Here is a 27,321-nt window from a genome sequence, read left to right on the forward strand (position 1 = left end):
ACTAGTGAGGTTATGTGTCCCTGCGTGATCTATGCCTATGGTGATTAGTATTGCGTAGTGTGTACCTACCTTTTACCATTGGTTACTGGTTGTGTTCTACAATTGTTATTTTGTGTCACAATTATTCTATGTTCTAGAAGTGCTAGTTCTACTACGTGCTGATCCTGACAGTGGCCCACATGGCCCTGTCCTGGTGTAAATAATCCCCTGTAAATACTGCCCAGTGCCAGTTGGCACAGTGTAATTGTGTGATTATGATATAATGTGTTTATGGTAATACAAAGGCTATTTTTTTATATATAACCTTGTGTGGAGTTCCTTTTTGTGGTGTGCCTAGTGTGTCGTTGCTGTGTGAGTGTGTTGCGCAAATGCTTTACACATTGCCTCTGGGATAAGCCTGACTGCTCGTGCCAAGCTACCAAGGGGGTGAGCAGGGGTTATCTTGGCGTGTAACTCCCTTGCCCTGACTAGAGTGGTAGTTTCTGCCTGGCTTTGGCGCAAGCCTTAGCCAACCAGAAATCGCAGTTCTAACAGTAGGAAATTCAGCCTTGATTTATTTAAGGCAGAGACAAATGTACTGTATGTATTTAAATGTTGTTAAAATAAGTGACAATAATCATTTGTCGATATCGGTGCTGACTACTGCTTTCCATCTACAGTGCAGACAGCAGGGTTCACAACTTGAATTCAGCTTTGCATGTACACTACGGACAGTAGGGAATTCAACCTTGATCTATTTAATGCAGACACAATTGTACTGTATGTGTTCTGATTTTGTTAAAATAAGTGACAAAAATCATTTTTCGATATCTCTGCCGACTACTGCCTTCAATCTACAATGCGGACAGCAGGGTTCACAACTTCAATTCAGCTTTGAATATATACTATAGCCGTATTGACTCAGATGTCCTATTTAAAGAAAAACATATTATAGTTTTTGGAGATCTACTGCAACTTAGTCCCGTAAAAGGACAAAAAGTATTTATAGGAAAACTTGATTTTATTAACAATGTTGCTTCAGGTGCCACTAACTCTGTGTACCACTTATCATTGCTAGTTGCACACACGCTAAATTACCAATACTGTGCAGCTCTATTTAATGCCACGTGGCTGTGGGCTCTTGCTAACCGCTGCCTCCTGCCTGCACTGTGGTCATAGGAACTCACAATTAAATAAACTATTCATTCATTATTTGCAGAGTACAATACCAAACTAAGTATACCACCTATCAAAGCTATACAATATCCCTTTAGTATACTTCCTTCAAAAACTTCTTTTATATCAGTTATAGATTTAGTTAAATAATAAAATTCACGCTGCAAGTGCAAAGGCACACTTAATGGCAATCTACACTGCTGCCAGCACAGATCACAATTTGAACTTCACTTTTTCTTCATTGGAAACCTGAATTTCTTTTTTGGAGACACAAACAGCTACACCACTGGAAGAATCATCTGATTCTGATCATTTTGTTGCTGAAGAATTGATAACCATCAATGGTACTTTTTTCTCCCCCTAAAAGTACATTGAGCCTCATTTATGAGAAATGATGCATCACTGCGTGAAAGCAGCGATGCATCACTTCTCAGTGCGCACTCTTTGCGAAATACCTGATGCGTCATATTTAATGTATGATGCATCATGTCGCAAGGAGTTACAGATATGTCAGTATTTTTGACGTATCTGTCGGCGCAAACGTGACTCTTTGCTGGAGTGTGTCACAAAAGTGACGCAACTCCAGCAATGCGTCCTTTCACATAGGGCAAAGTGGATTAAAGGTCCCCAGTGGCGTGCAGAGGGCACCATGGTGCCGGGCCCGTATGTCTGTCGTTAGCTGCCCCTAGGGCTAGAGTGCAGCTGCCACCTGAGCCATAATTCTTTAGAGGTCCAGTGGAGCCCGGGTTCTAGAGGCGGCCATTTCCAACATTGGGGCACAGTTGTTTATTCGTAGAGCCTTGTGTGGCTCTATTGGGGGCACAGTGTTCATAGAAGTCCCGCAGTACTTGGGGGCCAGGCCAGTTCTTTCCCTAGTTGGTCCCCCATGTGAAAGGGCCTGCATCAGTCTTATGCCTGCTGTGAGGCAGGTGCAAGATTTTGACACAACGCGTCCTAGAAGTGACGCAGTGAAATCTCATAGATTTCACCGCGTCACTTCTACGAGGCTTTTTGCGGGGGAACACCCCCCTGCATACACTGAGCCCGATTCACAGAACTAACTTAAGACAAAATCCTAAACTTACTACCATTTTCGTATTCACAGAAGGCACTTACTCATTTTGGTATTCACAGAAGACACCTAACTTTAAGACTCCTAAATGCCTTCTGTGAATACCGAAAGTCTCAAAATTAGAATTTTTCTCAATTTAGTAGTAGTAAAGTTAGGACTCCTAACTTTAGGACTTCTAAATACGTTCAGTGAATACCAAAAGTCCTAAAATTAGGATTGTTCTCAATTTAGTAGTAGTAAAGTTAGGACTCCTAACTTTAGGACTCCTAAATGCCTTCTGTGAATACCGAAAGTCTTAAAATTAGGATTTTTCTCAATTTAGTAGTAGTAAAGTTAAGAGTCCTAACTTTAGGACTCCTAAACTGAGAAAAATACGAATTTTAAGAGTTTAGGTATTCACAGAAGGCATTTCGGAGTCCTAAACTATTACTTTCTCTCTCTCACACTTTTAATGTTGTTTTTCTCTCGTTACCTCTCTCACTCTCTCTCACATTGTTTCTCTTTCGCCCTTAAAGTTATGGACGCTGCTGTCCACTCTGTCTATCGAAAAAAATCAAATGCAAAAACAACAGTTGATGGACAGAATGCAGTACAATGTCATATATTCACCCCAGTTCAGAGATCTGGGCCTAAATCCATCATTTTTTTGCTCACCATGCCATTCCCATTTGACCCCAGCCATATGCAAATCAGTCTTGACCTGCAAATCAGTCTTGACCCTGTGCCCCATGGGAACAGTCCAGCCCGAACTGCCAAGCCAGGTCCTCCCTGGACTGGAAACAAGCATCTAAGGACCGGTTTTGGGCTTTCAGCCCTCATCTGCCTGGATAGCTTGATTCCAGTGGCATGGAGAGCACGGGACTCACGTCTGAGCATACCAGTCCCACTTGGGGTGACAAATGAAAAAACAACAGTTGATGGACAGAATGCAGAACAATGTCATACATTCAACCCAGTACAGAGATCTGGGCCTAAATCCGTCGTTTTATTGCTCACCATGCCATTCCAGTTTGAACCCAGCCATATGCAAATCAGTCTTGACCCTGTGCACCATTGGAACAATCCAGCCCGAACTGCCAAGCCAGGTTCTCCCTGGACTGGAAACAAGCATCCAAGGACCAGTTTTGGGCTTTCAGCCCTCATCATCCTGGATAGCTTGATTCCAGTGGCATGGAGAGCACGGGACTCACGTCTGAGCATACCCGTCCTACTCGGGGTGACAAATGTAAAAGCAACAGTTGATGGACAGAATGCAAAACAATGTCATACATTCACCCCAGTACAGAGATTTGGGCCTAAATCTATTGTTTTTTAGTTCACCATGCCATTCTAGTTTGAACCCAGCCATATGCAAATCAGTCTTGACCCTGTGCCCCATGGGAACAGTCCAGCCCAAACTGCCAAGCCAGGTCCTCCCTGGACTGGAAACAAGCATCCAAGGACCGGTTTCGGGCTTTTAGCCCTCATCATCCTGGATAGCTTGATTCCAGTGGCATGGAGAGCACGGGACTCACGTCTGAGCATACCCGTCCTACTCGGGGTGACAAATGTAAAAGCAACAGTTGATGGACAGAATGCAAAACAATGTCATACATTCACCCCAGTACAGAGATTTGGGCCTAAATCTATCATTTTTTAGTTCACCATGCCATTCTAGTTTGAACCCAGCCATATGCAAATCAGTCTTGACCCTGTGCCCCATGGGAACAGTCCAGCCCAAACTGCCAAGCCAGGTCCTCCCTGGACTGGAAACAAGCATCCAAGGACCGGTTTCGGGCTTTTAGCCCTCATCAGCCTGGATAGCTTGATTCCAGTGGCATGGGGAGCATGGGACTCACGTCTGAGCATACCCGTCCCACTCGGGGTGTCAAATGCAAAAACAACAGTTAATGGACAGAATGCAGAACAATGTCATACATTCACCCCAGTACAGAGATCTGGGCCTAACTCCATCGTTTTTTTGCTCACCATGCCATTCCAATTTGAACCCAGCCATATGCAAATCAGTCTTGACCCTTTGCCCCATGGGAACAGTCCAGCCCGAACTGCCAAGGTAGGTCCTCCCTGGACTGAAAACAAGCATCCAAGGACCGGTTTCCGGATTTCAGCCCTCATCCGCCTGGATAGCTTGATTCCAGGGGCCCGGAGAGCACCGGACTCACGTCTGAGCATACCCGTCCCACTTGGGGTGACAAATGCAAGAACAACAGTTGATGAACCCAGATCTGTGACTTGGGGGTGAATGTTTTGTTATTGTGCAACATTCCGCCCATCAATTGTTGTTTTTGTATAACAAAATCAAGGCTGAATTTAATACAGTCTGCAATGTAGAACCAAAGCAAAAATCAAGTTGTGAACTCTGTGCGCCACAGTCTTTAAACAAGGTAAGCAATGCGGCCTAGATAGACAATGCCTCCGATTAAATGCGTTCAAAATAAACAATATTGTCCTGCATAATGACATGATCTCTCATCTAATTCTGTCTCATCTCTGAATCATTTTAAAGAACTGTTGGTCCATACTGTAAATCTGACGCAGTAGGCACTTCCGTACAGACACCTCTTCAACGCGGGCCTATAAGAGAGGTGGAATGTATCAGGTACACTGCAGACAAGCAAATAACCAAATATTGCCAAGTGTTACCTTCATTTGTGATCTTTGACCTCATTCAGTCACATCGATCTAATTTTAAAAACTTATTTTCATTTTTGTTTTGCTGGTTACCCACCCTCCTTCTATTGGAGTCAATTTCACATGTTATTATATTGTTATGTTAAAGTTACATTTCTAGTTATTTATTGTTGTTTTAATAAAAGTTCATTAAAAAAGTATATACGTCTTCTTTTTCTGACAACATTTCACTAATATTTAGTGTGCTAATCATATGCTTAGAACACATTAAACAAATAAAAATAGAAATGATGTTTATAACTTGAAGTATAATATTGAGGCTAACTCTTTACCAGCTCTTTACCAGAGTCTGTAGCTGTGATTAACGGTTCCTATGGAACATTTTAAAAACTCCAGCACAGTTACTGTTTGGATTAGCATCTTTGTGTGGTGAACTTGTAACCTGTGTGCTCACTTAAGTGTTCCATGAACTGTTACTATGGTAACAGGCAGTAAGTAGTTTGGGGGTAGGGTTGAAAGGTACTGGCTGTACAGAAACCGTTATATTTACTCAGGATCCTCTACATGACCGAGAGGAAAGCAAACTAAGACAGAACACTGTGTAGCAGATTTACAAGCCCCTTTCGCCGCATTTGCGTCACTTTTCCCATGTTAAAAGTGATGCAATAGTGACGCAAGGAACTTGTAAATCTGCCCCTATGTACATTACGAGCAAAAGAAGTACACAACTCTTCGAATTCTTTATCGATCACAATTAGACAGTGTTGCTTCACGATTCACAATGCACTTCACTAAATACTTCGTACCTATTTAAATGGGAGACGGGATTGTCGACATTACATAACTTAGGGGCATATTTACAAGGACGGTGTAAAAATTGTCGCCGCTTTAATGGCAGCAAACTACAACTAAAATGGCGATAATGGACTTCAAAATCCTTTGTTAGCCTACCAAAATAATTTTTCAACATTGCTGTTTGCTATGCATCATATATGGTTACTTCCAACTTCGGCTGTTATTTTCTGATCTATTGAGTTTTTCTGTCAATTTATTGCTTTGAAGGATTCATTTCATGCCCCATATTGAGCTTTTACAATATGGTTAATGCGTTTGTATTACCTTTTCTGTTCTTCGAATTTGACCTCACATTAACGTTAACAAATCTCTTGTATGGCTACATCCAACTTTGGCTGCTACTTTTACGGATTTACAGAGATTTTCTTTCAATTGATTGCATTGAAGGCTTTATCTCACGTCCCGTATTGAGCTTTCCCATTATGGTCACCGCGTTTTGTACCTGTTACCTTTATATTATCCACTAGGTGAGATCAGTTGTTATTTTATTTTTTTGTCCTCATTTGCCTTAGCCCTCTTTGGGAAGCGCCAACCACCATGCGTATCTATCCTGAACAAATTCAGGGATTTTTATATGGATGTTAAGACTGGACCAAGATACGATAGAATAAGCTGCGGGAGGAACATCCACAGAGAGAGGGTAGAAGATTTTACTCCACCTAGGTGTTTTGCAACTGTGGACCATACTGTTCAAACTGGGAGACCTGAGGAACCGGCCCATGGAGCTAGAGAGAGGCATAATCATAGGACCTGGGGAAAAAAAAGAAAAAAAGAAAAACCCGGAAATCCTACTTCCAACATATCAGGAGATCCCAAAAAGCACACTTTTTCTTGCTACAGGATCTTGCCAGATCGATCCTAGATTATCCGTATAGGGAAGTCAGCCAGCCTGAATGGGATGTGGCAGCACGATCTACCCAGAATTTACATATTTCTCTTCTGGCCATAAGGATTGCGTAGAAAAGAAGAGATCTAGCTTGGCCTATAACATTGTCATCGAGATTCAGATGATTAAAGGGAGAGTGAAGGTCGGCGAAGTCTTCAAGATAGAATCCAGGGTCTTCTTCACCTCAGCCCAAAAAGAGCTGATTAGCGGACAATCCTTGAACATGTGAACATCCGATGCTTCGGGGAGGCCACATTTATTGCAAATTTTCCCAGGCTGAAATTTGGATGTAGGAAGGCAAATACCGGTCGGTAACGGCCGATTTCGGCAGTTACCGACCGGTATTTGCAGATGGAGATGTAGGGGCCTGAAAATGTGACAAATCGGTATATTTACTGAATCTGTAAATTTACCGATTCGGTAAAATACCGAATCAGTATATTTACCGAATCGGTCAATCCACATGTAGGTGGCACTCTAATCAGTGCCACAGGCCCTTACCGATTTGTTATTTACCACCAAATACTATTTGGTGGTAAGTAACAAATTCCTGTGTACATGCACATCTAAGGGCATGTATGTGGGTCTCATGGCACACAAGCCAGAATCGGGGGTGCAAAAGGGTGTCAAATTGACACCCTGTCCCCCTTGCAAATTCGGTATTTTTACCGAATTGGTATTTACCGATTCGGTAATTGACATTGATTCCTATGGGCCTCAAGACCCATAGGAATCAATGACAATTACCGAATCGGTTAATACAAATTCGGTAATTACCGAATCCTACAGATGTGGTAAAAAATACAGAATTTTTAACTACATCTCATTTACCGAATCTAGAATACCGAATCTAGAATACCGAATCGGTAAAATTCGGTATTCTAGAGTCGGTAAATGAGAATTACCTACATCTAGCCCATAATGACTCCACCCAAACCTCCATACACTGTAAGCTTATCTGATCTCCCCATAATTCGTCGGCGAGTTTGAAGTCACCATCTTCCTCCTCCTCAATTGCCCAGTACCAAAGTGCAACCTCCTTTGCACCCCCGGGCCTCAGCACAAGGAGTTCCTCAATGTTACTGTCTTTACCCAAAAGATTATCTTTCCTAAATTGTGCCTGTGCTCAACTCTTCATCTGAATATGTTTGAATCTGGAAAGACCTGGGCCCACTAATCCCCGTAGATCTTCCCAGGGCAAAATAGATTGCCCACACAGCACGTCTCCCCAGTTATAAATACCCGAATCCCTCACCGGGATAATCAAGTTATCCTGAAAAAAAAGGGGTATACCAGGAGAGTCCCATATTGGTGCAAATTTTGAAAAGTAGCTAAGCTCAACTTTCTTTCTTATATATGCCCAACGTCTGGCTAATGAGTAAAGAATTTTTAACTTAATTTTTTTTAAAAAGAATTTGGTCTCCAAATTGAAACAAAAAACTTCTTCCGATAGGCTTTCTCCCTTCAACATGGCCCAAAACAATTCTACGCCTGATGTATTAGTAGGTACTTTTAAGAGCATTCGCGAATGCGAGAGCTAAAAGGCCAATATTGTAGGTCCGGCAAAGCCAAACCTCTCTTTTCCCTCCTCCGCCTAGGCTTTTTCCACGCAAGTCTGGTTGCTTTAAATTTTCAGATGAAAGAGTTCAATTCCTGTTTGCATTTCTCTATTTGCTTGATGTCAAAAGCCAGAGGAATACTATTAAAGAGAAAAGTAAACTTAGGCAGAATGGACATTTTTACTATATTAATCCTCCCCAGAATGGACAAAGGGAGGAGAGCCCAAGATTTCATCTGCTTTTGGCACTCCTTCAACACCCAATCTAAGTTATGTTCAGGAATCTTGCCTACCTCTTGCGTGATTCTTATCCCCAAATATCTCAAATAAGATCCTACATTAAGTTGTCAGTTAGGGATATTCCAAGCCATGATTTCAGTCTTGTTGGGGTTTATTTCGTAGCCTGAGATCTTACCAAATTCCACCGTCCAATTAAAGACTTGATGTAAAGATTAAAAAGAAGAGGGGAAAGCGGGCAGCCCTGCCTAGTACCCCTTGTGATGTTGAATATATATCGGTCAGAGAACTGTTCACCAATAATCTGGCAGACGGGGCCTTATAAAGGAGTTTAACAGCTCGGCAGAATCTATTTCCCAAATTAAATTTCGCCATAACCTCAGACAGGTAAGCCCAATTAACCCTGTCAAAGGCTTTGGTTGCATCGAGGGTTAGAACAGCGAGCGGGAGTGACAAGGTGGATGCCATATCAATAGCGCCGACCAGGTCATACGTTAAATCCGATAATTGACAACCTTTGATAAAGCCTTTTTGATCCGGGTGAATAGTGGTGCCAACCACCCCCCAACCTATTTGACAGAATGAAAGCAAAGTTCTTATAGTCGCTGTTGAGGAGTGAGATAGGGCGGTAGGACCCGCAATCAGTTGGATCCTTACCGGGTTTGAGAATCAGCACTACTGTGGCCTCACTCCATGAGCTGGGAGGGTCATCGCCTTTAATAAGTATATTATTGAAGACTGTCACCAAGATAGAAACGATGTCTTCCTTGAGTAAATGATGGAGCTCACCTGGCAACCCATCCGGACCCACCGCCTTCCCTCGTTTAGACTGGGAGATGGCCTCGCTAACTTCCGCCTCTTTGATCTCAAGCTCTAAACCTAACATCTGGTCATTTGAGATTTTAGATAGAGGAACCCCTTCTAACCAAGCTTTCCTATTTGTACTGTCCTCAGTAATATCTTGCTTATATATCTTTTGGAAGAAATCCCGGAATGCTTTACCAATATTTAAATTAGACAGACAGGGGGAGGTCTCACCTTCTACCACGATCTTATTTATGTGATTTCGAATCTGGTCAGATTTTATTTTCCAGGTTAGAAGTTTCCTAGCCGCCTCGCCATATTCAAAGTGGGAGATTTTGCTCACTTCCCATCTGCGTGCAATTCTTTCTTGCAATATGTCTCGAGTTGTATTTTAAGAGAATCTAATCTCATTCGATCGTCACTGATTTCTCTGCCAGTGCCTATTTTCTGCTTAATGATGCACATCTCATCTTCTAGGCCCTTAATGGCATCTCTAAATTTCTTTTTTCCATAAGAAGCTCTATTAGTGATAGAGCCACGCCAGAAGGCTTTCAAGGAATCCCAAACAATAGAGGCCTTAGTCGAGAGCAGGTTTGTATCGAGGAAGAACTTAGTCTCAGTACGGAGGAAGCTAATTTCATCTTCCCCTAACAAAATAGTGTGATCAAAAGACCAGGAACTGTGAGGGCACTGCTGTATAAGCGTCAGCTTGAAAGAGATTGCAGAATGATCGGAGAGGTGAGATGGCAGATAACAAATATCTTGGGCTGAGTCTTTGATTTTATAACTGAACAGAGCATAATCTATTCTCGACTTGTGTTTGTATTTTAGATTATAAATGAAACCCCTAGTTGATCCCCAGCTCTATCTCTCCAATTATCAGCTAATCCGAGCTGCACCATCGTTATTAGAAGTAGTTGTTGCGACTTAGAAGGGACATTAGCTCTTGAAATAGGGGATTTATCTCAGAGGGGGTCTAACACAATGTTAAAGTCCCCTACCAAAATTACAGGGTCCGAAACGCCTAAAAGATGGGAACGAATAGCTTCTATGTATGACGGATTGTCCTGATTCGGACCATAGTACCCTACCAGGGAGATAATCATCTCCCCTAGAGATACTTTCAAAATTAGCCATCTACCACTACGATCTTCGTTATACTCCAAGATTTGTGCATTAGCTGTTTTTTTAAAAGTAAACAGTAGCCCCCTGATATTTGCAGTTTGATCTGTGCAAATGAAATTATCGATCCACCTCTGAGTTTTCAATATGGCGGTAGTCTCAGATTTCAGGAGGTGTGTCTCTTGGATAGCAATGACCTGCGCCGGGTAGTCTCTCAAATATTGAAGAATTCTATCCCTTCTACCCTTCGTGCACAGGCCATTGACATTCCAGGATAAACACTGGAGAGAAGTCATTGAATCAAGTTTTTCTTTACTGTCTCTACTACCCTCCAGCGTCCCGGCATCCTAGACCCTGAAGCAGGTAAAAGCGGCAGAAAATATCCCCTACAAAAAAGCAAATCCTTAGCGCTTAGCACTTACAGCCACGTAGGCACCAAAACATGCTGCCTTCGGGGAGGAGAAAGATACGAGAGAGCAGCTGGAGAGGACGAGCGCCGCCGCTTAGCTCGCGGGCGCCATGTTCCCCGACCGTTGGAGAAAAATAAGATCAGTTGTTATTTATGATCGTATTGAAGCAGTGCTCGTATCTGGTTAATGTCCTTGTACTCGCCAATTATATCTGGTTATTAGGGATATAGGCTCACTTATAGCGATTTGAGTAATAATTGTGGAAAAGAATTAATAAATACGTTTTTGGACGACAATTCTGCTATTTCCACATAAGGACAAATATTATCGTGCCTCTTGTCTGTGGATTACTTTTTTCTTTTATAATTTAATTCTTGACGATGTTTATGCAATTGGTAGAATTCGTTAGACCTTCTACTTGTACTTCCAAGGTGGCCGCCGCTGTGGATAACCATCCCGGACTAAGCCGCTCTTCGTCTCTGTTTGACCACGTGATCGGCACGGCGGGAATAGGGAACCATACTTTAACCGGCCTCACCTCACTACTGTTTTCGGCATCCTGAGTCGGAACAGGAGGGCGCTGAGTCGTTGCGGGCAATACTACATGAAAGGTGAGCGATGTAATGGGTAAGGTCAGCTTTCGGGTTGCTTGAATAATGAACCTCACCCTTTTTTAAGTAGCACTGCACTTACTCGGTTGTAAGGACATATGACTGCAGTCTATGCTTTTGAAGGATAGTGTAGTCTGTCTTTGCATGTACAAGCTCTGCAGTCTACAACTTTATTACATTAGTTCTTACTAGGGGCAGAATTGAACTACATATTTGATGAATAAGTTAGGTTTCAGTCATTTACTGTTTTACACCCAACTGTGTACTAGCACTTCGTTGGTTCTCACTTAATTGTACTCTGGGTGCTCTTTCTGTTTATTATTGCCTTGAGTGAAACACAATTATATTGTATGTATTTATCCTTATAGGTCAGGACTTACTATGGTCATGACTGTTGCTTGAACTACTTGCTAACTGGGAAACTGCGGTGGAAAACATTATGCCACTATACTAGTATTTGCACACCAGGGAACACACCCGGTAAGCTGTCCCACTTAGTGATGATTTCTACATCATGCAAGACTTTTATACACTGATATGCTCATGTTATTTATCTCACAATTTGCGGATATAGGTGACTGTCGCTAGTATAGGATTTTTTTTTTGGGTGGATCGCTGGAACGACATTCTCCTACCATATTGGTTTCTAACAGATGGCCTATTATTGGTGAGTGCATTTTCTCTCACTTGCCCATATGTTACTTTTAGTTTGAGGCGATACCACTTATTGAACTTGCTTGGATATATTATCTAGATAGGAGGATGTAGGGCTGCAATTATGGCACCACGTTTACTCTCATCTAAATAATGTTGTAGTCATTGTCTAGGATGTCCTTTCTTTGATTTTAACCTCCTGTTACTCGCCGAATTGTAGACTACAGCATAGGATTGAGATTGCGGAACGTCTTCCTGGAATGTTCTCTCTTGACTTTAAATTCCCATTATTCACCTAATTATAGACTTTAGTATTGAGAATACTGCACACTCCCCACTTCACAGGAATGTGTTTTCACAATAGATGGCTTGCTCAGGTATTACAATGTTATTATCTTTTGTGCCTTTGTTATAGAGTGTTCTAAGATTGAGATTTCACGGCGACTTCCTGTGTTACTTTCACCACATTGAAGACTGATTCTAGTCCTTGAACCCTTCGGATGTCTAGGATATACAGTTCTTTGGTGGGTTTTGTACTTTTTCTCCGTTATACTTATCCATGGTCATTTTTTTTTTAACCTAAGGTGTATTAGGGTGGTCACAATTTCCCTCACTTACTCTCTCACTCCCTCTAATCTACATTATAACCTTCTCCCTCTGTAAGTTTTTAAGTGATGTTTGCACTGTTTACTGGTCTGGGGTGGATTGTAGAGCGTCTTGGTAATGTGTTGCAATATTCATTTTTTTACTGTTTTTTCTAATTAAGAGTTGCTGTTGTGTCCAATATGTATTTGTTTATACATTATTTATGTATGTGTCCATACTAAATTATGTGAAACAGTGTCAATTATTTATGTTGTCTTGTATTTATGTATGTGTATGTGTATATATAAGTGATTGGTGTATATTTTATTATCTCCAGCCTTGAAAAAGTCTTTGTAAGCCGAAACACGTGTCGGCAAGCCATGTGCTGGGAACTTTTATTAAAGTGTTTTTGGAACAAAAGAATATCAAGATCACTACATGTCTTGGATCCCTATGTCTGACTAAAGCTGCTGTGATTGTCTCTATAGCAAAGTTGAATGCGGCTATATATACCCACATATGTTATTGATGCTATGATAAGAGGTGTGCTGTCAAAGCCCTTTCCCGTTTTGTTCACAATTAGACAGTGTTGCTTCATGATTCACAATGCACTTCACTAAATACTTCGTACCTATTTAAATGGGAGACGGGATTGTCGACATTACAAAACTTAGGGGCATATTTACAAGGACGGTGTTAAAATTGTCGCCGCTTTAATGGCAGCAAACTACAACTAAAACGGCGATAATGGACTTCAAAATCCTTTATTATCTTACCAAAAGATTTTTTCAACATTGCTGTTTGCTATGCATGAGTGAGAGCCAAGGTTCTCGCCCTGCCATGGCAAACGTGGGGGGCATATTATCAAGGACAGAGTTAACATGTTCTGGTGTAAACCTGGGCTTCTATTGGAATGCTCACGAATTCTCAAAAGACTATAATTAAGCCATTATGACTGTTTTAACAACACTTTCCTAACGCTAAAGCGTCCTTTAAAAATGCCCCCAATATCGAGAGAAATAGAATATAATACTGTGGACTCAACATATCAATCCACCTCGCATATTAAACATGCTTAAGTATACTTCAGAACAGATGTTAGGATCCAACATAAACCGCAGTTAGCAAATGTTTTCCTATCGGTCCTCAAATCCAGGGCCGCCTTGTAAATACAACACTATTTTCATACCTCCCTCTTCTTTTTTATATTCCCATAGAAACACCTACCTTGCCACTGAGAACACCTACATTGCAACTCATTGGAAAACGAGGCGAGCCCTTAGCAAACCGGCTGCTAACATGCATTAATGCAGCGTCACCTAATAAATAGGGTGATATAATTTTCACTGCATTTTTGGCTTTTTTTTAAAAATTGCGGCGAAATGGCACTTGTTAATATGCCCTCAAGTTTGCCATGACACAGCTGGAACCTCGACTCCCGCCCTGCCATAGCAAACAGCAGTGTCCCAGGGTAGACACCCCGAGACACAGCAGGAGCCGCTCCTAGGGGGTGGTGTTCCCCAAGGCTTTCGACTGCTCCAGAATGGGGACCACGCTGCCCCCCTCTCAAAATCTAAAAAGACCCGGAGGGTGGTAATCCCCGGGGCTTAGACGGACCTTTGAGCTCCCTCACCCATTTATTTTGTAGCACCAAGGAATGGCAGTCCCCGGGCTACAGGGCCCCTCTGGACCCCATCAGATGTAATATTTAGACCCCGGGATTTGGCCTTTCCAGGTAGTTCATTTTTAAACAAGCACAGGAGTGTTTATTTTTATTACGGCCGATCCATGCACCCAACGCACATTTCTCCATTTCTCCCCCCCCTAAGCAGGTCTAGATGATCAAAATATTTCTTACATGCCCCCTTTATACGTTTTGAACACTTGTCCCACTATTTTCGAGAACCTCGCTTCTACCGAGGCACAAAATGCCTGACGCCAATTTCTTGTTTTCGAATGTTAACAACCACTTGACAACCAATTAGCATTCAGCGCATGATCGGGACGGTGCGCTTAGAGTGCGCGCAGGATGCGCGGATCCACCAAGGTCATAGATGTATATGTGTGTTTAATTGTAATTTTCTCAGAGACTACTGAACGTATTTACACCATTTAAGCAAAAGGCATGAGTCTGAACCAAGGACTACCACTTTGCCAAATTTGGTGTAATTCCGTTCAGTCGTTCGGGCTGTAGCCATGATGAACGGTTCCTATGGAAAATTGCATGGGGAAAACACGTTTTGGGACCCCCCTTTTTTCTCGGACCCCGCTGCATGAATCACCCCAAGACTTTCAGGATAGTAGCGGACCGGAGCGCCCGACCAGTTCTGAAAATTTCGCGAACATTTGTCAACCGGCGCCAAAGTTATACCAAATCGAAAGTTGCGCATTTCCTATGGAAAATAGGTCCTAACTATAACTACCTACTGAAGACCGCCAGTAGGTAATATTTAATATATAGATATATCCAAACAGTTTTCGCCACACCAACAGTCAAAAGAACGAAAAGTGCAGACCCAAAATTCAGTGCAAAGTCAGTTTATTCCGGAAACTCCCACACCTCCGCCATTACACATTTCAGCCTCAAATGAGGCCTTGATTACATGATACGAAACAGAGACTTTTTTTATTTTTAAACTGCAAGTGCAGCAAGAAACATGTGATTATGACATCATGGACATAGAAAAAAAATATATTCTCCATAGTATTGTTTTATTCTTATCTCTGTGCAACATAATTATATGGTTCTAAAATAGAGTATGATAAATATGTGCAAACAACGCAAAATGAGCCATTAATAAATATTGATAATAAATAAATATTTAAAACGGAAAACACATAGTTATTGTTGGGTAAAATATCATAAAATTGTATCCCTTAAAACCGTGTGTTTTTGTCCCACTCATTTTTTTCCCGCGAGCTAAAACAAGCGAGACAGGATAAAATGGAATAAGACACTGCATAAATATATATACATTGTATCCCAAAACCATTAGTATCCTTCCAGAAACCTATCCGTTCCTCTCATCTGCTATTCGCTTGTTATGGTAAAATACCTGAGCTATAAATTGATTCATATATTCATATGCACATAATTTAAAATATTGTACCGGCATAAGTTCTGTGAGTCCTGCCCAAGTGAGCAATGTCCATAAATAACATTCCATCAGTAAAGTGCAAGTGCTATTAAACAAAAGGTGCCAACACCCTAATAAATCACAGCCATGATTTATTATATGCAAAAAAATTAAAAAATCAATGAAATCCTTAACATAGTAAATATACATGTGTGAGGCGTTGCCGAGGTCCAGCTAAAAAAGAATACAGCAATGAAGAGTTTGCGAGATAGGTAATTCATAAGTAGGTAAAGAAATCTTTGCTTGCATGCAGGCCCTGTGGTGTTTTACAGTCTAACTCTACAATGTAATGTGTTTCCAGATTTCTTAGGAGGTGATCACCATTGCCACCCCTTCTAAGATGCAAGACAGTATCGATGGCAAAGTATTTTAAATACTGTACATCACTGCCATGATATTCTTTAAAATGTCTTGCAACCGGATAAGCGGCATCATTATTGGTTATAGCTCGCATGTGCTGGAGTATCCGTTTGAGGACCTGCAATCTGGTACTACCCACATACCGCAGGCCACATGGACACTCCAGCACATATACTGCAAATTCAGTCTTACTGTTAAGGAATTTTGTTATCACAACTCGTTTTGGTTTGAATGGTGTGATATACGACGTTGTGGTACAGCCATATCTACACGCTCTACAGTTGGAACATTTGTAAAACACTGTTCTGTTGTTAAGCCAATTTGTAGTGGGAAAAACCTCCGGGCTGCTTTTTACCAAGGCATTACTCATGGATCGAGCCTTCCTATAGGTGATACTAGGAGTTGAGGTTCATCGGTCACCTAATAGTGGATCATGGAGAATCAGCGGCCAATTTTTGTTGACGATTTTTCGTAATGTTTTGTGCTGTCAATTGAACATTTGTACTAAGCAAGTGGGCTGGTCAGTGGGCCTGACAGTGCTGTTATCCCTGATGGTTCTGTCTATTAACAATTCAGAGCGTTGTAATTTGTTGGCTTTATTTATGGCCATCTCAACCACACTCTTGGAATAACCTGTCCTTACTCGCTCATTGAGCCTGCCTGCAATCCTGTTCGGTACTGCATATCCTTCTGATCCGCAGCATTTCCCCGTAGGGAATGCTGTTTAATGCTGTTGATCAGATGGGAAGAATGATGACTCAAAGCATGCAGCACCGTGTTACCAGCTGTTGGTTTTCTGTGGAGGCGTGTTTCCAGCCTACTGTTAGTTGCAAAAACCTCTACATTTATGAAAACTATGCTTTCCTTGCTGTAAGTTTAGGTTATTACCATTGAGCTCAGTTATGAATCATTTCCATTGCCCCTCGACACCAGAAATAAATCATCAATATACCTGTACCAGCAAAGTACGTGTCTGGCAATGTCACCATGAGGACCCGCTTCGCCCACATGCCCATATGAAGACAGGCATAACTGGGAGAAAAGCAGGATCCCATGGCTACCCCCATGACCTGCTGAAAAATGTGAATATTGACGAGAAATAAATTGTTTTCTAGACATGTAGAGAGCATAGTCAATAACATTTTGTTATGCAAGCAAAATTGCCAGGGTCTGGTGTTCAGATAAAATTCAGTTCCCAACACGATTGTGTATGCTAGTATATGATGAGGCAACATCCAGCGAGATAAGCCAACAATCCTCATCCCATTTAAAGCTTTGGATTTTGCAAAGAAAGTCCCCAGTATCTGTATATGCGATTGTAGTTTCTTCACATAATCTGGAAGGAAATAATCCACTGATTTTTAGATATTTTCCATTTTGCTGCCTTGGGCCGATATAATGGCCTTTCCAGTGGTTTGAGCATGTCTTTGTATATTTTGGAGATGAAATAAATTGCCGGTATGATGGGATGGTCCACTTTCAAGAATTAAAATTCTTCCAGACTTAGCAAACCGGTAGATTTCCAACCAACAGTTTGCTATTGAAGTCATTCCATGCACTTTTACTGCTCATATGTTACCTTTTTTATAGCAGTTTATATCATTCAATTGTTGTAGTGCTTCACCCATGTACAGTTCTCGTGGCCATAGCATCACATTCCCACCTTTATCTGATTATCAGATGATGATTTATATAAATATATATATTTTCCAGTAACCAGACATTCCTCCTGAGAGCTCCGCCCATAGTTCCATGGCACGATAACAGCCGGTATAGCAGGACTGGCATATCAATTTTAGACCCAAATAATACACGCTCTCAGAGTCCCATGTCAGGGTAGTTTATTTAGCTCATGGTTACGCGTTTTGTAAGAAAACGTCCTGGATCACACAAAAAGCCGGGTGAAAACCAGTGAATATATAGTCTCAGTACTGAACATAGAAAGAGGACATCATATTTCTATTCAATTGCATAGAAACAGTGGCGGCCATCTTAAAGTACCCAGTATGTAGTGGAAAAGTATGTTCTGATTCGTTACACATATTGCACAGTTGCATACTGCTACAAAACACTTCTACTTTATTATTATCATAATGCAGAACCAAGGGCCTTATTATCAAGAAAGGGCGATACATTATCGCCGCTTTTATCGGCAGGAAACTGCAGCTAAAGCGGCGATAATGGGCTTGATAATATGCCCTTGTGAATTCTCATAGAAGTCCAGGTTAACACCAGAACCTGGGCTTCTATGGGAATTCACAAGGGCATATTATCAAACCCATTATTGCCGCTTTAGCTGCAGTTTCCTGCAGATAAAAGCGGCGTTAATGTATTGCCCTTTCTTGATAATATGGCCCCATGTGTTGACAGAAAAAAGTAAAAGTAAAGGTAGAAGTGAGGCAAGTTTGTTAAGCACAGTAAATCGTGCAACTACAGTCTATGTGGCATGATTTATTGAGAAGCCTATATGGGTGGGTTGCGATTCCCTGGTGGTTAAATTAGAAATATGCACCCATAAAAAGCTCCAGTACTGAATAAAGACTGGAACATGTCAGATTACATGCTCTGACTTCGGGAGTAGACCCAACAATACTTGCGCCCAGTGGCAGTTGCTACTCCTGAAAGATCAGAGCTCTGTATTCCGTGCAAGAATATGTCAACTCTATACTGTCGCCCAGTGGCAGTACCTCCATAATACCCAGTACTGTCCAGAGACAAACAAGAGGAACTGTGACTATATGTGAAATAATTGAAAAAAGTCTTATCTATAACTTGGTGGTGCACGATTTGTAGAGTTGAAGAAAAGGGTAGGTGGCCCGTGAAGTTCCCCCAAGTAGTCGGTGGGCCCCTTCCTTTCCTCCTGTGAAAGTAATAAGAAAAAGAAAACGGAAATTGTTAGATTAAAATATAAAGTGTAACCAACTATTCATGTACTGCAATCTATTGGATAAATTCTCAGTTAGCAGTTACAGTTTAGCAGTTACATATATCAAACATCATGGATTTATGAAAAACCTAGAAAAGTACTGCAGTGTCTGTACATGGGTAAACCATTATTCTTCAATGAGGTGTGTGGCCAATTTCTCATTCACACTATGTCCCTTTGGGTACCGTGTCTCAAGGTCTAGGATCCAATTGGATTCCTTTTTCCTGAGTTTGAGCTCCCTGTTCCCTCCTCTTGGGCTACCTAGTACCTATTCAATAACAAAGTAGCTGAGAAGCGCGCTGTTAGAGAGATGGTACTCAGCGATGTGTCTCGCAACCGGATAATGAGGGTCCTTGTTGTTTATGGCCTTAAGATATTCAAGGACCCTTTTCTTGGCCATATGGGTTGTACTCCCTATGTAGCGTTTCTGGCAAGGGCATACCATATATATGGCATATGTAGTGCTACATTTTAAGAAATGTGAAATTGTTCTTTTCTTTTTTGAGTCTAGTATACTAAGGGCCAGATGTAGGTAACTTCAATTTACCGACTCATAAATACCGAATTTTACCGATTCGGTATTTATGAATCGGTAAATATGAAGGAGGGAGATGTAGGAATTTTTTTTAATTGAATTACCGAATCGGTAACATTCGGTATTTACCGATTCAGTATTTACCGAATGTTGCAAGGGTGCAGGGGGTGTCACTTTGACAACCTCTAGCACCCCAAGTAAAGGCATGTGTGACATGTGGCACACAGACATGCCCTAAGGGCATGTCTGTGTGTCACATTGCACAGTGTGCATGCACAGATGTGCATGCACACCTGGATTCGGTATTTTATCACACAATAGGATTGTGTGGTAATATACTGACTCTTAAGGGCCTGTGGCACTCTCAGGAGTGTCACCTACATTTGGATTTACCGAATCTGTAAAATTACCGATTCGGTATTTTACAAAATCGGTAAATTTACAGATTCGGTAAATTTACCGATTCTGTAAAATAATGGCCCCTACATCTGAAAATCCAAATACCGGTCGGTAACGGCCGAATTCGGCCGTTACTGACAGGTATTACGGCTCCTACATCTGGCCCTAAATTCTTTGACCATATGGCTTGCCTTGCTCGCCTTGCAGTGGCCGCAGGGGTAGAAACCTTTAAGGTTGTGCATTGCTGTATTTTGTTGTTCAGTGATGTCACCATGCATCAGGATATCTCTGAGGCTACGGCTTTTGCGATATGTGATTCTAGGTCTATCACTGATTGTAGGGCCCACTTGTGCTCGCTCTTGAGGAGATTCCAATTCTCATTGAGAATTCTTTGTGCTTTGCGTGAACTATTGTTGCATGTGAAAATGACTTGCATCTCATGGGAGTCATTACACCTTCCTTTTTCTTTCAATGTGCTCTGTCTATCTATTTATTTCAGTTTGGAAACAGCTCTATTAAGTACCCACTCCGGATACCCTTGTTCCCTAAAACGTTTAATCATGATCTTTTCTTTAGCTTGATAGTTCTCCCAGTGGTGTCACTAGGGGGATGCGGGGTTGCGGACCGCACCGGGTGACACCATCACATGGGGTGACACTGTGGTCCGTCGGAAGTGCGATGGGCGAGCTGCAGGCCACGGGCATAGGTGCCTGCGGGCACACGTCATGCCCATGCAGGGGTTTATTTATGTAAACCCGCTCCGAGATGGGTGACTGACCCTCCTGCTGTCTCTGCCCCCATCCCTGCGGAAGGAGATCGTGTTGTGAAGGCACTGGCCCTACACCCTGGAGTCCCCATAGAAAGGGCTGAGCGGCTGGAAGCCCCATGCAGGAGGGGAGGCGCATGTTGGCGGTGCGAGAGTGTTGAAGGATAGAATGTGGGAAGGGAGGGGGGCGAAGGGAACAGCCAAGTGCGGGGGAGAGAGACAGACTTCAAAGGGAGAGATGGGAAGATAAGAGATCTAGAAATCTCAGCTCACAGGAGGAGACGGCGAAAAGTTCAAATGAATTATGCATTTGTAATGAGAAGTCACTTCTTGGCGCAGAGCCTTCATCTGCACGCACAGGCAAGGGGTATGGGGGTCAAAGATTTATTAAAAAATAGTTGATGCCAAAAGTAGTCTATAGAGGTGAGAAGAAGGGGAAAAAATCAAAGAGGGAGAGAAGGAAAGGAAAGGGGAATGGAGAAAGGAGAAAGGAAAAAGGAAAAGGAAAGAAAAGAAAGGAAGACCCAGCGATGAGAAGGAAAAGAAAGGGGAAAGGAGAAAGAAGAAAGGGAAAAAGGAGAAGGGGAAAAAGAAGAAAGGAAAAAAGAAAAAGGAAAGAGGAAAGAGGAAAGAGGAAGGGGAAAGGGAAAGAAAAGGAAAGGAAGACCCAGCGATGAGGAAGAGAAGGGTTCGAAAGGGACTAAACTGAACATAGGGGAGGGTAGATGGCAAAGCAAGTAAAAGAGACCTGGAGTGAAAAGGCAAAAGAAATTAAATGGAGAGGTAGGGAGAGCGAAGGGAGAAAGATTTAGTGGAGTAGAAATAAGGATAGTAGAGGGAAGCAATTGGTAATGAAAGAAGGAGACGGGAGGGGAAGGGAAGAGTGTTTGGTGCTAGAGCTTTGGCAAGATAGCCCCTGCGAGTGGGCGCTAGAGGGGCTCCCTGGGCCCGTCGAAGGTCCATGGGGTGACCAGCGCCTCCTTCTAACGCACCCCCTCAGACTCAGGGAAACACGCCAGAGCCTTGGAAAGATGGAACCAGGGGCTGGCCTGGTGACCCCAGGGGAATCGCGAAGCTTCCCAGCAGCCGGGTTTACCCGGCAGCCCGCCAGAGATGGGGCAAAAGAGGTTGCATGTCATGCCTGACATGGCTGGCACTGCCCCAGCCCTGGCTGCCTGTCATGAAATCTCCTCTGTCCTCATTGGAACGCCGACTGAATTATGCGGCAAGATAAGGGACGTTTGGCCTAATAGTGGCCTTGGGCGACACGCACTGTGCGGCCACGTAGGCCTCTCACCTCAAATTTACCAGTTAAGCACATGAACAGAGCAATTTGCAACTAAAAGGAGACCAGTGCACCTTTGTATGCAGCCCCCACTGTGTAGCAGCATGTGTGTTGGTCTCCTGTAGTGACGTTTGATCCATGTGAAATAGAAGCACATTTTTGGGTGAAATATGCATTTAATGTATCCGGCAGTGAATTATGTGGCAAGTGCGGTACACCCACATTTACACAGAAATTAGATAATTCCAGTAGCCCTGCCGTTAGTCCCTGTAACTGCAAGTTCACTTCTCCCCAGGTTACTTAGGGATGTGTACGATCTGACGCAAACCTGAGAATTCCCCAAAATCTGGGCTTTGTTTTGCATTCTTGTCCTTGCAGTCTTCTTCATTCAGTTATAAACGCGTGACTACAGGTACCAGAATGCACCTGGACTGAATGACCTGCACACACATTGAACTGGTAAACGTGAGCGTTCGGCTGTGATGAGGGAGATGTGGGGGGGCGTGTAAGGGTATCTGAGGGCATCATGGATTCATGGGGTAAGTCGTGAGGGGGTGACACCATGAATTACCCGCACTGGGTGACACCAACCCTAGTGACGCCACTGAGTTCTCCTCTGTGCTGCAGTTTCTTCTCGCTCTCAGTAACTTCCGGTACGGTATGCTCCATTTAAGGGTATCTGGGTGGTGACTGAGAGTGTGAAGGATACTGTTGCCTGCTGTATCTTTGTGAAACAGTCTTGTCTCAAGGGTATTGTTGACAGCTTTGACTTTAATGTCCAGGAATTCTATTCCTTCCCTGTTGATATTTTGTTGTCAGTATTATGTTGTATGTGTTGGTATTGAGTTTGTAAATGAACTCCGTGGCTTCTTCCTCGCTCCCCTTCAATATCAGGAAAAGGTCGTCGATGTAACACAGCCAGATTTCTACTCTTTCCAAGTGCTGTGAGAGACAGATGTTGTTCCTTATCTCTTCCTCCCACAAGCCTATGAAGATATTCGCAAAATTAGGGTCAAAAGATGTGCTCATAGTGGTCCCCAGTATTTGTTTGAAAAGCTCCCCATTAAACATAACATTTTTATTTTTAAACATAGAAACATCATATCTGTCAGCATCCTAGTGTGTTCAAGATACATAATATTTCATTCATTTAAGAAATGGGTACATACACGGATGCCTTGGTCGTGGTCAATGATGGTATAGAGACTGGAGACATCTAAAGTGATGAATATATAGTTCGGTTTCCATGGTATACCATCAATTTTACATAAAAAGTCTTAAGTATCCTTTACATAGGATGGAAGTGTAGTGACATAGGGGCATATTACCAAGCAATAGCGATAATTATCGCTATTGCTTGGTTAGAGACAACATTTTACCGCTGAGCTGCGGCGATTTTTACCGCAGATAAACCTTGGTATTACCAAGGTTTATCGCAAATGCGATAAAAAACGGCCGCAATGCATTAATATCGCTGAAAAGTCAGCGATATTCATGCATTACCGAGCTTATGCTCTTAGCCATGTTATCCACCTCCCATTGGATAACATGGCTAAGAACTGCTCAGGGCAAAAGTTGGTAATAGGAGATAGCAATGTTAGCGACTGTTTCCAGTCGCTAACATCTTGGCACGCCCACTTTGCATGTCATTAGTGATAAATATCACTGACATACAAAGTGGGGCCCAAGATGGTCGCTATCTCCTACTAGCTGTCGCTAACTGGTGTTAGCGACAGCTAGGTAATAGGGAGATAATTTTATCTCCGCTTTCTTGGCTTTTAAAGCCAAAAAAGCGGAGATAAACCCCCTTGATAATATGCCCCATAGTTCTGCAAGAAATGGTCTACATACTTAGGGCTCCATTAGGATGACGGGCGGACATTGTCTGTCCGCCACCCTATCGCAGAACGGGACCGCCCGCCATAAGGGCGGGGGTCCCGTGGGGGGAATTAGGATGTGCCCGCCACAGTGGCGGGCACATCCTGTAGTTTTAGCATTGTGGCGGGCGGTGCACTCTGCACCGCCCGCCACAATGTGAAAAATGCTTTTTTGTATTTGCATATGCAAAGCGGCAGGCACCGCGCGGTGCCTGCCGCTTTGCATATGCAAATGTGGGTGCCCCCCGACAGTGGTGGCAACCTGGGGGCCCTGCAGGGGGCCCCCGCACCAATCTCCGCCTGCCTTTCCGTGGCGGCATTGCCGCCGCGGAAAGGCCTCTACATATTGCCATTGTAATATGACTGGCGGTGTCCATTGGACACCACCACCATATTAATCTATTACCGCAGCGGTCGCAGGGCGACCGCGGCGGTAAAGCGGCGGACGGTCTTTCCGTCCGCCATTGTCCCCTCTGCCATCCTAATCAGGCGGAGGGGAAAACGAGAGTGGTTGTCGGGCGGATTGCCTCCGCCAAGGTGGCGGTGGCCACCGCCACCCTGGCGGAGGCAATCCGCCCGATATCGTAATGGAGCCCCAAGTGTTGGATCTTTGGTAAAATCTGCTGTTTCACGCTGTCTATATGCTTCTTCAATGTACATGTCTTTGCTGAGTAGTACAATGTTTCCTCCTTTATCCGCAGGGCAAATAACAATATCCTTATCATTGGCCAATGATGAAATAATCGTTCTTTGTTTGGCTGTTAGGTTGCCAGTCACAATGCTTTGGTTGGATTTTGCGTGTTTGCACACCTTTAAAGCTTTAGTTACGACCTCATGTAACGTATCAACATTATAGTGTGGAAGATTAGGGTAGAAGATGGAACGGGATTTGGCTGCTCTCTCCGTTACAGTGTCCCAATTTTCATTTAAATTGTTGGAACTATTAGTTGTTACAAGTTCATTGCTGAATTCCAATTCTTGCATGGTTAAAAGCACGTTAGTATCTCCTATATATATATATATGCAAATCCAAAAATAAGGTAAAATGCGCACTCAGGAGAGATAATTCACCAGGGGCCTCATTTATGAAAAGTGACGCATCGCTGCGTGAAAACAGCGGTGCGTCACTTTTCACTGTGCTCTCCCTGCGACATGATTGATGCGTCATATTTATAATATGACGAATCATGTCGCAAGGAGTTACAGATACGTCAGTATTTCTGACGTATCTGTAGGCGCAAAAGTGACCCATTGCTGGAGTGTGTCACAAAAGTGACGCAACTCCAGCAATGCTTCCTTTCACATGGGGAAAGCCCCATGTGAAAGGGCTTGCGTCAGTCTTACGCCTGCTGTGAGTCAGGCACAAGATTTTGACGCAACAGCATCCTGAAAGTGACGCAGTGAAATCTCATAGATTTCACTGCGTCACTATTACGAGGCTTTTTGCGGGTGAACACCCCCTCTGCATACATTATACCTGACGCAGGTATAATGTAGCGCAGGGGTTTACAAAGTGACGCATCTGCTTAGATGCGTCACTTTGTAAATAGTGCGCATCAGGAGGCATGTTTTACGCCGCCGATGCGTCACAAAAAGTGACGCATCGGAAGCGCAAAACTCACGCAAGGCCTCATAAATGAGGCCCCCGATTTTTATTCCTTCGTACCGTTAAGCATTTCGACACACGATGGTGTCTTGGTCACACGATAGTCACAGTAGGAAAAGGAGGTGCTTAAATAAACAAACAATGAACACAAATGAGGCACTGACATTCTGCCTGTTCGGGAACTAAACAACGAGCACCATCTTGGAATGGAAAAGGGATGAGCTTATTGCAGAGTTTACATGATGATTTCATTATCGTTTACATGCAAGCAATGGTCATTAGTTAACATTCACTAATTCATGCTGCATCTAACCAGTTTGCTATTTATTATCTACAACCATATATAAGGAATAGTTCTTTATTCCAAATTCTCCACACCTTTATTATATTTGCCCAAAAGGTGGGCTCTCATATCCCTGCGCCCTTGTTACCAGGGACATGACTCGAATGATACGCAACTCAGGGGCATTTTCGAGGTGAGAATTAACCTATTGTACACTGTCTAGTGCCGTTTATAGTAGGAACACCTGTGTATAAATATATATACATACATATATAAATGTGTCTGTGAATGGTTGTTTTTAATAGCGTAGTGTAAGCCGCAAGTACATTTTCTCAACAGCTATGAACAAAATGTCAGTTATTTGTTAGGTGCTTGACACTAAGGTAAACAAGCATTGGAAATGCAATAGGTCTCCTATTTATTTTTTGTTAGAGTTATTATCATATGATTGAATTAGCTCGTTGTGCAATTGTGTGGCGTGGAATTGTGTGGTGTGGAGTGGATTTGTGTAGTGTAATTATGTTTCATGGTATGGTATAGAATTATGTGAATAGAGTGGGAAAATGCTCTTTTTGGCATGGTTACCCCCCACTTTTTGCCTTACTGAGGGCCAGATGTAGGTAATTCCGATTTACCTACTCTTAAATACCGAATCATACCGATTCGGTATTTAAAAGTAGGTAAATTGGAAGTAGGCAGATGTAGGTAATTGTTATTTTACAATTACCGATTCTGTAAGATTCGGTATTTACCAATTCGGTAAATACCGAATCGGTATTTCCCATTGATTCCTATGGGCCTTGAAGTCCATAGGAATCAATGTGAAATACCAAATTGGTATTTACCGAATCGGTAAATACCAAATCCTGGCAGGGGGAACGGGGTGTCACTTTGACACCCTGTAGCACCCCAATTGCAGGCTTGTGTGCCATGTTGCACACATACATGCCCTAAGGGCATGTCTGTGTGTCACATGGCATTGGTGTACATGCACAGATGTGCATGTACACTGGAATTCGGTATTTTACCACCCAATAGGATTGGGTGGTAAAATAAGAAGTCCTAAGGGCCTGTGGCACTGCAAACTGTGCCACCTACATATGGATTAACAGAATCGGTATATTTACCGATTCGGAAAAATACCGAAGTGGTAAATTTACCGAATCGGTAAATATAACGATTCTGTAAATTCCGAGCCACCTACATGTCAAAAGCCAAATACTGGTCGGTAACGGCCGAAATCGGCCGTTACCAACCGTTATTTGGCTACCTACATCTGGCCCTGAATGTGCACCGGGTCCCTGATAATCAGGTACCCAGTGTGTGTGTTCTTTCCCAAAACTATACCTTTGTTTTCACAATTGACACACCTCTTGACCACATATAAGCCACTTGTAAAAGGTGCTTGTGGTACCAATGGCCTTGTGACCAGAGATGGTCTCTAAGGGCTGCAGCATGTATTATGCCACCCTAAGAGACTCCTCACCAAACACATGCACACTGAAACCCTCAGCCTACTTGTTGTGGCGCAACTAAAAGTGAAGAGTCAATCCTACACACATCCCTG

The sequence above is a fragment of the Lissotriton helveticus genome, chromosome 6 (assembly GCF_964261635.1).
Source record: "Lissotriton helveticus chromosome 6, aLisHel1.1, whole genome shotgun sequence".
Lineage (NCBI taxonomy): Eukaryota > Metazoa > Chordata > Amphibia > Caudata > Salamandridae > Lissotriton > Lissotriton helveticus.